Genomic DNA, 13,238 nt, shown 5'->3' on the forward strand with positions numbered 1-13,238 from the left:
ACTTAATCTGTCAGATATTATCTATTTTGACCAAAGATCTTACGTTTTATTTCACAAAAAAATACCTCACAAATTTTAAAACGATGTTTCTTTGAAAAAGACTGTTTATTGCAACCAAATTCAAATTTATTTTTCAAAATCTTTGTGCATTGTTTATACGAAAGTTTGGATTTTACTTGCTTGGCAGCTTTTTGCTTGAGGCAGTATTCGTTGACCTGATTCTGAACGTAATGTTTTCTACATCCAAAAGTATCATAAAGTTTTATATTGAGATTACAGCATGAACAGTTTTGAGTTTTAACTCTAAATAAATTAGATAATTTTGTGAACATAATTCATCCCATGGTAAGGAAAGTTTGAGAAAATATTGTTGTAACCAAAAGTTTGAATGATTTTCATCCAATTTTTGATATTTAGGGAGATATTTTTTAGAAAAATCATCAAAATACTGAGTATCACATCATTTTAATTTTGATAAAATAAATTAAGCTTCTTAAGTGAGATCTAAAAATTCTATACTATCACAAAACTCATTTTTCAATATTTGTGTTAAATCTTTTAGAAGTTGAGGTATATCTCCTGCGGCTAACAGAGTTGATTTCTGCTGTTCTTCGAGGGTTGTAGTTTCTCATTTTTTGAGAAATTAAAAGATATCGCCTTACCATGTACCACAAAAATAATTGAAGAATCTTTCTTTATTCCATTGCTATTTGTATCCTATGACAACAATAGACATAGATTGTGCCAAATCATCTATGATTTTTTTATAGTCTTTAAGAGGGACTTTGGTTAAGTCTAAATAAGTACCACCTTGAAAAATCGTTCGTTTGTTTAACGAATCGATAACAAGAGTTTCAATCTTTACCTGACCTATTTGACCAGAATAAGATGTTTGTTTTATCTCATCTTTATTTAGGTGAGAATATTTTTCTTTTAAATGAGAAAGATGTTGATCCATTATATCAAGATCAAGTAAATCTGGAAATCTTAAAGTATCATCAATATTTGCGTTAGATATTGCTAATGCTTTTTTTTCCCACGTTTATCTGTTTGAGGAATAGGAATTTCACTTGATTCTGGATCTGATTGATCATCAGAACTACATTCGGTGCCAACGATCATCAGACAGAAAATACTATAACAGTCACTGTAACAGACAGATAAAACGTCACTATAGCAAGTCATTATAGCGGTATTATAGAAAAAAAATTTACTGTACACTGTAGCGGTAACTGTACTGTTTGTATTATGAAAACCTAAAAAAGAATTTCGGTAAGGAGTACAAAAAGATTGATTGCTTGTTATACTCTCTGTATCATCATCTTGTTGATGATCAAAAGCATTTGCAGGAGGAAAAACCAGGTTTTGATTAAAACTGGTTGATGGGTCTGGATTTTTTAATTAAAGATTTTTTCCTAATGAGAAAAATTTTAAATTTGGTACTTTCTATTTTTTAGAAGTATTTGAAAGATCTTCGAGACACCATCCTTTTGGAATTGATAAATCTGCGAGATTTACTAGTTTTGGTTTAATTTCTGAATCAAAATTGTTTGGTTCAAAAATTTCAATAATATTGGAGTCTATCGATTTGATAGAGGTATTGGTAGTATTTGTAAATTCATAAACCCCTGACCAGTTTATTGAAAGATCATGCAAAGTAAATTCAAAATCAGAATTGGTTATTTTGATTTGAAGGCATAAACATTTTTCAATGTTTTCGTCAAAAATAGAAATAAAATAGTTTGGTTTAACTTTGAATAAAACTACTCCTACTGCTAAATTGGATTGGATTCCACCAATTACAACATTAGCAGGGTTTTGAAAACGATGATCCATTAAAATAGCTATTATGGGAATATCTTTTGTGGATAAAAAGAGTGGTTTAATGGTGATCAAAATAATTCTGATATGGATGTATTTGACATTTGGATATCGAGAAAGAAAATGGCTTATTTTTTTTTTAGTAAAAAGAGGGATTTCTATCGATCTTTGTTTAGAATCGTTAGCAACCATATCACCATATAGTTTTTCTATATGTCATTTAGACCAAGGTTGGAATTGTTTAAACCAACTTGTTTTATAAATCTCATTTGGTTTGATGAGTTGTAATTCTTTTAGTTTTTCATCAGAAAAAAATGAGTTTTTTTCATAATATTTTTTAGTTTAACCATTCCATCTTCGTTGGTAGTTTTTGTACCTATAAAAGAGGTTACTGAAACATTATCTTGGTTAGTTCAGTATTTATCATAAAAATAAAATCTGATTCATCTTCAAAAGAACTATAATCAGTTTCTGAAAAAACTTCATAATAAATTTCTTCGTCAGATAATTCATCAGCAAAATAAATTTTAAGAAAAGTTTCATTAGACTATCCAAAAATAGTTTACTGGGCAGATGGCAGACACATTTTTGTTATCAGATTTATTGAACCACATGAAGATCTTGATATACAAAATGCTCCAGACGCAATTACGCTACTGAAAAAATTATCAAACATGAAAAATCTAGATCATCTAATAGAATTACTATACCAGTACAAAAAAAGATGGCAAATGTGAAACAAAACACATTCTGGATCTCCTCAATCTCTCCAGTCCCTTAACGCACTGGATGAAAAATTTCATAACTTAAACAATGCAATGGAATGATAAAATTATGCATATTCTAATCCAGAATAAGCCAAAATAAATAGCCGACACTAAAAGATAAACTACATTCGACGCCAACGACTAGCAGACAGAAAACACTGTAGCAGTCAACTGTATCAATCACTGTAACAGACAGATAAACGTCACTGTAGTAATCACTGTAGTAGAAAAAGATAGAGACTTACTACGAAAGATACTGTAGCAAGTCACTGTAGTAGTACTGCAGATAAAATTCTACTATACACTGTAGCCGTAACTGTATATAATTACTATTCATAGGTTAAAATTTTTCTATTTAAAGCCTTAGTGTATCTAAGCTAAAGGAGACCAATTCCTTTCTTTTTTTCCTTTCTTTTCTCACTTTATCTCTTCACCTTTCTTTATCTTTACTTTCCTCTCTCTCTTGTTTACCGTCCTCCACTTGTAAATTTATATATATTGCTTTGTAATCCTTTATACATAGATCCTTTTCGCACCCTCTTGAAAATGGTATCAGAGCTTTAGGCTTGTACAAAGGTTTGCTAAGCTATATTACAGATTCAACAATAAAGATCTACTTGTATTTCATCTTGTAAGATTTTCTTTCCTCTTACTTCATCTTCTTTTTAAGCTCTTTGTTTCAAAGCTCATACGTGCATATCTGAGTTGTTGCTGGCTTTTGAGGCTTGAATTGCCTTTGTTGGCTAGCATTGTCAAAACAACACACCGGTTTTAAGCACAAAAAACATGGAAACTTATGAAGAAAATACTTGTATTTGTAAAGATATATCTTATAATCATGACTTGCATATAGATCCTAAGTATGAATCTAGTAATATTAGCATAAGTAGAACTGTAAATGGTTTAATAGACTTAACTTCTTCCTTTTTTCATAAACTTTTTGTAAAAATAGATAATATAAAAGATAAAGTAGACATGCTTGTAGAAAAGATGGACCAAAAACATGTTCTTCCAAATATATCTACAGATTTTGGACCTCTTTATTATGGCAATATTATGATGAATGATGATAAATCTTCATCTTCCATAACAAAGACGAAACAAGAACAACTTGATTTTAAATATAAAATAAAAAAACTGAAGATCTGCAACAACGGATTGATTATCTTCAAGTAATAGAGACTCTTTATTAAGTATAAATATTATTATAGCCTAACTATGATATAATCAGTGTCAGTAATGAAGAAGCAAATAATGATACAGTAGCCGATATGTTTTAAATGTGTTTGTATCTTGTTATTCTTAGTCTAACAGGAAAGATAACATGCAACTAATGTTTTAAATCAGTTCTGTTGAACAAATTTTCACCTGTAATAGTTTAAAGGTTCTTCTTAATCATTTCTTGGATTGTGCTCTGTGCAATTCAGGTTCCATTCTCTGAAAAATGATAAGACTCAAGTCATCTTAATTGAACAGTTATGGGCACGGATTTTTGTTTTTATTTTCCTTTTTCTTTCATCTGCCTAAAACTATTCTTCCAGCTGCCAACCTTCTTATGGATATAAGAGATCTGCAGAATCTTCATCCTCGCCTTGTTTGTCAAGGACCAAGGAACTAACAATGGTCTACTTTCAACTTGCTAATAGAAAAAATGCAAGATGGCATTGATAAATGGGTTCCATGACAACAGCCTTTTGCAGAGAATTTATGATACCAGCCAATAGAAACTCTCGTTAGTGATCTATCTAACTCAGATCAGAGAAATTAGTTTTACAATTAAAGCTTGTTTGAAGAGCACAATTATGCAGCTAGAAAAGTCCACCCTTTTTTTCTGGATTTTAATTAGAATTCAAGGTCCCTGACTCTTCTCTAGAAAAGGAAACAAAGAAATTAGACAACCATCAACATTGTTATAGACGTATTTTATTTGATGAAGCAGTTGGAGAATGAACACATATACTTTAGACTATTCCATTTCCATCAGCAAAACCTACTCGCCTAATTGATTTGAGCCACCTTATGTCACTGAAAATGACAAGATTCAATCCCCATGCTTTGCTTTAGCACAAAAAAATCCATATGCTTACCCTGTTAAAGCCATGAAACGCAAAGGGAACATGAAAGTTCTCCATGCTTACCCTGTTTAAAGCCATGATAATGCAAAATACAATAACCCAACATAGAATCCTTTTAATGCTCCAATTGGTAGAAAAGAAACATTTCTCTTGATATAAAAGAGAAATGAGACTTTCTCTGATCAATTGCATACCCTTCTTTTTAATATGATTAGAGATATTTTTAACTTTTGCTTGATTTAATTTTCTCTCCGGATAATTTTAAGGTTGCATATGAACATGATCTTTTAATACTAGTATTGGTTTGCCGACAATATCATGAACTTGATGAAACAAGTTCATAGCTGAACTGCAGATCAAATCATCATTGCCAAAGGCGACCAAGAATAGTTAAAGCACTGTTCTCCCGGAGGCCCCAGAGTTGGAAGATGGTTTCAGAGTATGTAGAGTATCTAACTGAAGGGTGGGCACAAAATGACAATAAAAATAATTATGTAGTACTCCAAGGAAATAAGAAAAAGGGGAAGATATATTGAAACATTAAAAAAAAAAGGGGGGAGGGGGAATGAAGATTTTGTTTTTGTCCAAAGGATGATCAAAGTTTGTACTTCCAAACGACTCCCACACCTCTTATAAATTGTAGTAACGTGAGTGAAATATTAATTTGGACAATTAGGAATTAGCAGAGACTAGTTTCCCATCAAATGGAAAGTGTTTGCCTATCCACTCTCTTATGTCCATAAATGATAGATCTAATAATTTTAAACATGATACAAAAAAATATAAAAATAAAATAATTTAAAATTTTAATAAAAATGATATAAATTTAATAAAAATAAAAAAATATATTTTTATTTAATGTGTTATCGTAAATTATAATATAATAATTTTTGTATTTTACATAATAAATAAGGTGCTAAAAAAAAATGATGCTCCTTTTTTTTTTTTTAATTTGAAAATCTATATTGTTGCATAGATGTAACTCAATAGCATCACTTCGCTTTTAGAATTTATTAGATCTTTCAAATAAAATTAACAAAATTTAAAGATTTGCATAGGTCCCACTAATATTGCCTCATAATTGTAGTTTTATGTTTTTCAGTTTAATATGTTAATTATTTTTTTAATTATTTTCTATATAGTAATATCTTTTCTTCATTTTTGTTTTCTCCAATGTTTTCATCATGATCTTTTGGCTCCTTTCTAGCCAGCTCTTTGGTCTCATGATAAATGTTGTTCCAGGAACAAAGTTTATACAGGAAAAATGACAATTATTTTGTTTTTGGAGCCATTAGTTGAAGGGAAATAATAACTTCATTTTCCTTTGTACCCCAAAAAAAATATAATAATAATAACTTCAATTTCAAGCCATAAATAGTTTTCAAAAAGTTGAATCATGAATAACGTTACTGAATCAGAAGAACAGATCCAAAACCAAATGGGAGCCAATTTGTCATTACTCCTTTTACTTTTTTTCTACAAGCTTCTTCATCAATTATCAAACAACATATCAGGGTAGATATGAGAGAGAGAGAGAGAGAGAGAGAGAGAGAGAGAGAGAGAGAGAAAGAGAATATAATGGTCGGTTTTTGTGGGGTCAAGAGAGGAGTCTATTTCAGCTTTTGCAAAAGGGTCCCCAAAACAAGTTCAATTTCGATTTTCCAGGCAGTGACTTTCACATGTTTTCTCCTTTTTCCTTTATCTTTTCCCCACAATTTCCTTTCCTTGGGTTAGCTTTTAATCTCAACAACTAGCGGGTTTTGGTCTGAGTTTCCTGTTCGCCAATCAGCTGACAAGGGCTTCTTTCCTCACCTGCCTCCGTCCAAAGATCTTTGGTCTTTATAGATAAGAGAACTCTTGTTCTAAACGAATCAAAAGTCATCAAACATTCCACAATATTAAAGCCACCAGATAATTTCTAATTCAATATTACAAATTATCCGAATCCCTGAAACAGAAACTGGGAAACTTTCTTTTTGTTCGGATTATGGAATTTTAAGCAAGTTGTTCTTTACTGGTTAATCAGCCAGGAGTTTCAGTTTTGGTCAACTCAGGGTCGCTTTGTTGGACTAGTGGTGCTCAAACCAAACTGATCAGCATAATCCCACGTGCTACTTTAAACGAGCAAAGAAAAAAAAAAAGCAGCCATCAAAGATCAAACCTCCACCCAACCTTTATCCTGTTTATGGCTTCAACGTCTCAAACAGAAATTAACATTCCTAAAAGACAAGGCAGATAAAGGGTTAATTTCCTATATCAAGCTCAGTTGTGCATGGAAGAACAGTGTAAAGGTGATTATCACAGTGAGGTCAAGTCAAGATACCATAGAGCTGTCATGTTATCTATTCTTTGTCTAGTTTCGTACGAACTTCATATCTCTCCAGGAAGACCTTTTATCCGACTCTGGAATCTGCCTTCATCGTGAAGGAAAGCATGGGAATGAGATTTGTAAAAAAGTATCTGAATTTACCCAAACCTTCTTATCTTGCATTGCAACAAGTAAATCTGATCATATCTCTGGATTTTCAGGTAGTAGGGATTAGGAACTAAGAGTAAAATCTATAATGCAGTCAATAGATGTAGATTATTAAGATTTAAAGTCCAGATACAAAGTACTTAAATTTAAATCTCATGATCACCTGTTGATATTCCATTTAAACCAATAAGGGCAAAGGAAGTTGACTAATTAAACAAGGTGTTCAAACAATTCAATATGAAGTGTGAACCAAAGATTAATTTCGTCTTCAATTACTTAATTTAGTGGTCAAAATAATTTTAAAGAAGATATCAAGGTCGGGGTTCGAACCCTAACATTTCTCTCCTCTTCTTAATTTAAGACTCTGTCCTCTTGAATGACAAAAAAAAAAAATTAATTTCTTAAGAAAGTCGTATATAATAATCTAATGAAAGCATATTCAAAGTACCTGGTCACAGTGGGAATGGAAAAAAAATCATTCTTTTTCTTATTTTTTAATTTAAAATTTCTTAATCAAAGAGAATATGTATGTTTATAAGAAGAATCACATTCAAAGTGTGCTTAATATTCAGTTTGTAATGAATAAATAAGCCCAAGGGCTACATAAGGACAATTAAAATCAACTGGAAAAAAAATAGTCTAAACCAGACTGCTGTTTTCTAAATCATAAAAACATCTAAGCATGTGAACTGTACTTAAAAAGGTTCCAGAAGCTGACAAAGAATCCATAAAACTTTAAACCTTTTTAGAGTTCAATCTTATCAAATATGCATTTGATTAATTTTACCCAAATTAAAGATTACCACATATCTTGCAGAAAATTATGGTTCATAGGCTCAAAGCTGTTATATTTTATTACCCATTTTCATTCATGGAGCATCTGTCATTTCATTTGCTTCATGTTCTTTCATCATATTTTATAAGGAAAAACAAAAGCAGTATTACTACTAACAAATAAGGGTTTATTTAGAAGATTAATATGTAAACAAGTTGGCAATGGAATATCAATCAATCAACTGTTGGATGCTTTTTTAGTGATCCGATCTTTACCTGCTGACTTGTCTTCTTCCAAGTGGCAGACATAACCAGAGAAAATTGATTCTTTCCGAAAAATATCAGCTTAGGGTTATTTCTTTGCCCCTCAATCACATTACCTACATATAATTATCCAGAGCTTTGGTGAAAATGATTGTTGCATCACAGCAAAATGACGTATTAACGGTAGTTTTATAACGATCTTTTACTTATAAATACCGTTATCTTTCGTGTTTTTATAAAATTTCAAACGTTTATTATCCAAACGCCATTAAATATTCAAATAACGGTGTTTATACATATAAACATAATTAAAGATAAAAATTAACGGCGTTTATCAACTAAAACGCCTTGAATAATCCTATTGGCTAAAAGTGAACTGATTATTGAAAGCGTTTCAGGTAAAAACCGTATTGAATAATCTGCTCATAAAAAATAAAAGTGATTATTGAAGGCGTTTTCTGCCAGAAAAGCCTTCAATAATTCTCCTAAAAAAATTGTAGAGGATTATTGAAAGAGTTTTTTTTTTATCAAAAACGCCTTCAATAAATCTCCTTGTCAAATAATTTGTGAAAAATGAAGTAGCATTGATGATTAGAGTATACGATTGTTAATTATAAGGTCCTATGTTCGATCATTTCCTTCAGCATTGTGAAAAATAGAGTAGCATTGATGATTAGAGTATACAGTTGTTAATTATAAGGTCATAGGTTTAATCATTTCCTTAAGCATTTTTTAAATTTTTCAATAATTCCTCAAAAAATATAAAAAATGCTGAAAGAAGAGATCGAACCTACAATTTTATGATTAACAATCATATGCTCTAATCAACAGCACTATCCCATTTTTGATAAATTTATTGACAAGAAAATTTATTGAAGGTATTTTTGATCAAAAACGCCTTTAATAATCCTCTATAATTTTTTAGCGAAATTATTGAAAGCATTTCTAGTAGAAAACGTCTTCAATAATCGTCTCTATTTTTTATGAGCAGATTATTCAAGGCATTTTTTACTTAAAACGCCTTCAATAATCCCTTATAAAAAATTAAAAGGGATTATTAAAGGTATTTTTTTTGCAGAAAACGCTTCAATAATCCTTTCTAAAAAAATTGAAGGCGATTATTGAAGGCGTTTTTAAAAAAACACCTTCAATAAATATTCTTATCAATAAACATGTGAAAAATGAGTAGCATTGACGATTAGAACATACGATTGTTAATTATAAGATCATAAGTTCAAACTTTCTCTTCAACATTTTTTGAAATTTTTAAAGGATTATTGAAGGCGTTTCTAGCCAGAAACGCTTTCAATAATCCCTCAAAAAACCTAAAAGATGCTGAAATGAGGAATTGAACCTACAATCTTATGATTAACAATCATATGCTATAATCGACAATGCTACTCTATTTTTAACAGATTTATTGATAAGAAAATTTATTGAAAACGTTTTTGTCCAAAAATACCTTTAATAATCCTCTACAATTTTTTAACGAAATTATTGAAGGTGTTTTTGGCAAAAAAATGCCTTCAATAATCGTCTTTATTTTTTATAAGTAGATTATTCAATGTATTTTTTACCTAAAAACGCGTTCAATAATTCCTTATAAAAAATTGAAAGAGATTATTAAAAGTATTTTTTTGCTGAAAACACATTCAATAATCCCCTTCAAAAAATTAGATAGAACTATTAAAGACGTTTTTTGTTAAAAAAACGCATTTAATAATCTTCTCATATAAAATGAAGGGGATTATTGAAAGCGTTTTTGGTCAAAAAATACCTTCAATAATCCTATTTGTAAATAGTGACATTTTTTTAAAGTAAACGCCGTTATCATGACAAAATAGCGCGGCTAAAATTTTTTTTCAAAATTGAAACCCTTCTTTCTCCTTTATAATTTCCTTTCTTTCCCCAACTTTTTTCTTGGAAGAGAATGGTGAGAAAGAAAATTCAAATCAAGAAGATTGATAACGTAGCAACGAGGCAGGTGACTTTCTAAAAAAGGAGATAAGGACTTTTCAAGAAAGCTCATGAGCTTTCCATTCTTTGCAATACTAAGATAGCTTTTCTAATATTTTCAACCACTGAAAAGCTCTTTGAGTACTCAGCACAATGTTGCTCTCACTTATCTCATATCTATATATGAATGCTTTGCCTTGATTCTTGCTTTATCTCTGCTAGTTTAATATAAAAATCTTTGCTTGCTATTTGATTTAATGTGTTAAATGTGCTTAGGTAAGTGTGAGAGGAAGCGAGAAACATAATTGTTTTGAAAAAAAATCTTTTGAATCAAAAGAATTATATAAAAGTATAAATTCATGATAATGTACTTGAATCTTGTATTCTATTATAAAAAAAACTTTTTTTAATAATTTGTCAAAAGCTGATGGGTTTTGAAGTGAGAGGCCATAGTTTCACATGAATGTTTGTATGATATTTGTTTATGCTTGTTCATACTTTTTTTAACCTTGTTTAAGCCATATTTTATGACTAATCAGTTGTCTTATAAAAAGTTTATGTTTTCCATATTTTTTTGCTGGTGTAACTTAGAGCACAACATTGATATTTTATTTTTCATTTTTCTTGTTAGAACCTGATTTGCTATCATTTTCAGTTTTCTTAATTGAATCTTGTTATAATTTTAGGTTTCCTACACTCTTTTTGAATGTTCTTTAAGGTTTTCATAATGAAATTTACAAATTCTCACGATTTCCTTTTCAAATTCTATAAAATTCACATTGAACTCAAATCTGGTTTCAAAACTATGCACCTGGCCTATCTTCAATCTTTTGATCAAAACTCAATGAATTCTAGCTTGATTTACTTCAAGTTTTTTTTCTAGATTCTTAATTCATAAGGCTATAATCCAGTAAAAATTCAGCCTCAAATTCCATTTGTACAAGTACAGTTAATTCTTCAAAGTTAAGGGTGAATTCAGAAGGTAGAAACAATCCATGCATGAGAACTTGATGAATGATTATCCTCTCTCCTTCTAGGTGTTCGATTTGATTCTCTTATATTTTACATTCTTAGTTTTACCTGTTTACTTGTTATTTTTTAATTTATTGTATTTATTTTCATGAATTCATTTGGTGTTTGGATAGATTCAATTGTTAATGCTCTATTTTTCTCTATTTTTAGTATCACTTGAGTTGTTAGTTTATTAAGCTAGTTTTTCTCTATTTTGCTTCATTTTCTTGTTGAATTTTGTAGCAAACTTGATTGATGAATTGTTTCTTAGCTCATTTCAAGTTCATTTTCATTATAAGCTTCTAGACCTAATTTTTTCTTTCATCAATTCAGTAGGTTTCGATTGAATTTCACTTTATATTTTAGTTGTTTTTAGTTAATTCTTGTATTTTCTTGCATTTTTTGTTATTCAAATCAATTTTCCTTTTGGTTCCTTAATTGATCTTTTCAATTCCAATTTATGATCACTTGTTTTAGCATCAATTAGGTGTAGATCAATGAGATCTTGTATATCTTCCTTGATTTTATCTTGCATTACAAATTTTATGCTACATGTTATAGCTTACCCATTGACATTTTTCAATCAGGATGGAATATAAAGTTGTGGAGAAGATAAATGAAATGTACTGTGATGCAATTCTAACAACACATTTTGAGGTTCGTGGTGAAATGTTCTCTTTAGCAATTGAAGCCAAGAGGAGGAATAGATGTTATAGGCTCCATTCAAAGCAAATGCAACTCCTTCTATGGAGTCCGTTGATGGGCAAGAGGAAAACAAATGCAAAGTAAAATGTTATTACATATATTAAACTTTATGTTACATACATATTGGAACAGATTATGTATTTAGATATTTAAATATTTATAATATTCAGTTTATGAATTTAAATTCATTTTTATTTTTTTAACAATTTTTATTTTATTATAATAATAAATATTAAAAGAAAATTAAATAAAAAGTAAAATTTTTTATTTAGCGACGTTTGTATTTAAAAATATCATTAAATACTGAATTTAGTTATGTTTATATCAAAAAATATCGTTAAATTTATGATATTTATATTAAAAAATATCGTTAAATTTAATAACTTTTTTATTAGAAAATATCATTAAATTTAATGACGTTTATGTTTTAAAATATTACTAAAATATCGATATTTTTAAAAAAATATTGTAATCTTATAATAACGTTAATAAATATCATTAAACAATAAAAAAATATCGTTAAAAGTTAAAACCACTGTAGTGTAGTGGTGGGTTCCTGGATTTAACATAATCCTTAATAGTGGACAAGTTTTTACATTAATTGCCAAAGAAACAAAGTTTAGAACAGTAAAACCGAATCACAGCAAAGAGAGTGAAGGGTGCTGTCAGTCTAATTATTTTTTTGGAGATCAGATGATTATTACTTTACATTGTTATTACCACATAATTTTAAGTGTTGTAAGGCTAACGCATATGTCAGTGGCTTTTCGAGGACAAAACTTCATAGGACGTGGCCCGCCACAAAGAAAAAGAAAAGGTGGCTGCTGACTGGTAGTTGCGTTAAAAAGGAGCCTACTTGGAAGGTTGGGTCCGGCCGTAAAAGCAAGCAGAACAGCTAAACAAAAAAACAATAGCAACCTCAAGCAGTCACTTGAAAGGCGACATCACGCGGGTGGGAAAGACCCCAGTGAATCAAAAGTGGACCCGTCTCCTTCTCGGGTCTTTTTGTTCAAATCCACCTTTGTACCAGAAAGTAAACAAATTCGGAGAGCATTCACACCAGAACAACTTAGCCTGCCGGCTTTTTTTTTTGGACCTCATTTTAAAAAAACGGTCTCCCTTTCTCGTCAGATAACATTGGGCTTTAGATTCCAGACACATGGAAAAGGAAAATAGAACAACGCCATGATCAGACCAGAATAACAGTGAATCCAGCCCAAGATATCAGCCTGCTTGTGTTCTATACTTCTAATAATTTTCGAAATGGAGAGCTAGTGAATTAGAATCATGAATTGAACAACATTGGGGTAAAAAATATAAATTTGGGCTGCCAATTCTAATCTTCAGAAGTACTTATTATTTATTACTAAATATAAAAAATACAGCGCC

The sequence above is a fragment of the Durio zibethinus genome, chromosome 20 (genome assembly GCF_047325235.1).
Source record: "Durio zibethinus cultivar Kanyao isolate XHJ-2024 chromosome 20, ASM4732523v1, whole genome shotgun sequence".
In the NCBI taxonomy this organism is placed as follows: Eukaryota; Viridiplantae; Streptophyta; class Magnoliopsida; order Malvales; family Malvaceae; genus Durio; species Durio zibethinus.